We start from the raw sequence: 2,715 nt of genomic DNA on the forward strand, positions 1-2,715 counted from the left end.
ATTTTTATGGCATTACCAAAATTAAATTTTATGTAGATATAAATTAAATACAAGCAATGTAGGAATTTAATAAATTACTAGTAAAATAATGTTTTAATAAACTAATTTCGGGTTTATTACGTTGGCGCGATATAATGAAATGGTGGAATAATACCTGTCTTGTGCCATTGAAGGTGGCGTAACCTCTTCATTTAATAAGTATTTAATTAAATTTATATTATTAGAGGATAGCACAAGAATGACATATATAATTATTGATTTAAGGTTTTAAATGACATTTTCTGTCATTTCTAAACATCCCCAGAGCTACTTCCCCCTTTTCTTCTGTAATCTTCTTTATTTAAATTATATTATTAGAGGATAGCACAAGAATACATATATAATTATTGATTTAAGGTTTTAAATGACATTTTGTTTCATTTTTAAACATTTCCAGAGCTACTTCCCCCCATTTTCTTCTATATCAACGCCCTATTTCTTTCCGATTATCTTTGAGCCCGTCTACAATCAAAAGAAATATTTTCAAAAGTCGTTTTAATAATACATACAATACTAAAATTAATAAAATACAATAATAAAATGGATAGAAAATCTTTACTTATTTATTTTCGCACACCCCTCATCGAGTAATTTTCTTATTTTGGCTTCATAAGCTTCTTTTTCATCTCTAAAAAGCTTAGAAGCATCTATGTTAGCGGGACTGTAAATATTTGGTTCATTTAATAATGAAATAACGCTTATAGCAACGGTTCTAACATTAAGCCCTGGGGTCCAAGTACAATTAGCAATATCTGCATCAATTATTTCATTTTGATCTGTTTGCAAAATAGAAATACAAACTTTGCCATTTTCATATACATTTGGATGGTAAATGGGACTAATAAAAATAAAAGAAGGTGGTTGATAAGGATATTGAGAAGGGAAATGCATTCTTGCATGTATCCTGTAACCCGAATATAAAGTTCCTGGTTGCCGCATCTATATAAATATCCCATTCATCTAACAATTCGCCACCCTCAGGATTCTTAACAAAAGAAGCACTAAGCCCTTGTTCAGATTCATTATTTATCATTTCAAATTCCTTTAAAAGTCTCCTTTTAGCAGAAGTACTGAGACTAGTTGAAACTAATGTCATTTAGGGCAATTTAAAAATAGATTTATTATAAAAGAAATAGGGGGTTCAATCTACACAGGGGCAATAAGAAACAAATGGGATTTAAAGAAGATAAGAAAGAACAGGAATGCAATCTACCCAAGAAGCAATTGGAGAGGAAACGAAAAAGTAGGAATAAGTTTAAAATAAAAATATAAAGAACTAACCCATAGAGACTACAGAGGAAAGTAAAATCGAAATTAAATTATAAAAGAACAGGAGTACAATCTATGGAAGATGATAATAATTGAGAATGAAGAAGAACGGGTGTGACATCTAAAGAAAGTTAATCGGAATTTAAAAGAACAGGAGTACAATCTATGGAAGATGATAATAATTGAGAATGAAGAAGAACGGGTGTGACATCTAAAGAAAGTTAATCGGAATTTAAAAGAACAGAAGTACAATCTATGGAAGATGGTAATAATTGAGAATGAAGAAGAACGGGTGTGACATCTAAAGAAAGTTAATCGGAATTTAAAAGAACAGGAGTACAATCTATGGAAGATGGTAATAATTGAGAATGAAGAAGAACGGGTGTGACATCTAAAGAAAGTTAATCGGAATTAAATTATAAAAGAACAGAAGTTAAATCTATGGAAGATGATAATAAATGACAACCCCACCTTGCTTTAAATAACCCCAATTAGAATAATTACAATTACAAAACCCCGGTGGAATCACTTTTAAAACAATGAGATTATTTTAACCAAAAATGTTTTTTTCAATTTTTTCATTTGTTTGTTTGTAAAAATTAAATGTTTCAAACTTTAATTATTTGAGGCAAAGCTTAGTTGTTTAATCGATTTAATAAAATTTTGGTCGTATTTTTAAAGCAGATCGGCAATATAATGAAATTAAAGGCTAATTTATAAGCAATAAAGCCGATAGGAACAAATAAGATTGTCATCCTTTTCAAGCCTATTGGGTTCTTCATATTATTTATAATCTAAATTATATTTCTATATAATTAAACTTACAAAGGGAATCTCCTTATTTCTAAAATTCCCCCCTATTTAATTGTTTTTATCTAATTAATTGATCGTTATAATTGAATCTGCTCAGTTGGCTCTCCTTATTTAATTGTTTTTATAAAATTAATTTCTCTTTATAAAATTGGATCTGCTCAATGATTCCCAGTATTTCTATTTCATTCTAACATTGAAAATTTACAGCAAAATATCTCTGATTATTAAAAAGTATTTATTTTAACTTTTGGTTTGACAAAATTAATAAAAACCATTTCATTTTCCAATTCACTACATTTTTATTCTTCTCTTCAATACTCTTCCCCATCAAAACCCACATTTATCTCTATTCTATCCCAAGATCCCACAAATAACACCTTTCCATATATCTTAATTAACACATCCTATATCTCTTCATAATTTCTATCTCATTTATCTCATATAACCACTTTATCACAATTCTATTTAATTAAACTCTTCTTTTTTTCTGAAACATTCTCTTTATTTATTATCCTTATAGCTCTATTTACTTATAAACCTGCAATGAGACATGAAAACAGAATTTTTCTATTAAAATGGTTAAACAGTCTTTAT

The sequence above is a fragment of the Arctopsyche grandis genome, unplaced genomic scaffold (assembly GCF_051622035.1).
Source record: "Arctopsyche grandis isolate Sample6627 unplaced genomic scaffold, ASM5162203v2 HiC_scaffold_161, whole genome shotgun sequence".
Taxonomy (NCBI): Eukaryota; Metazoa; Arthropoda; class Insecta; order Trichoptera; family Hydropsychidae; genus Arctopsyche; species Arctopsyche grandis.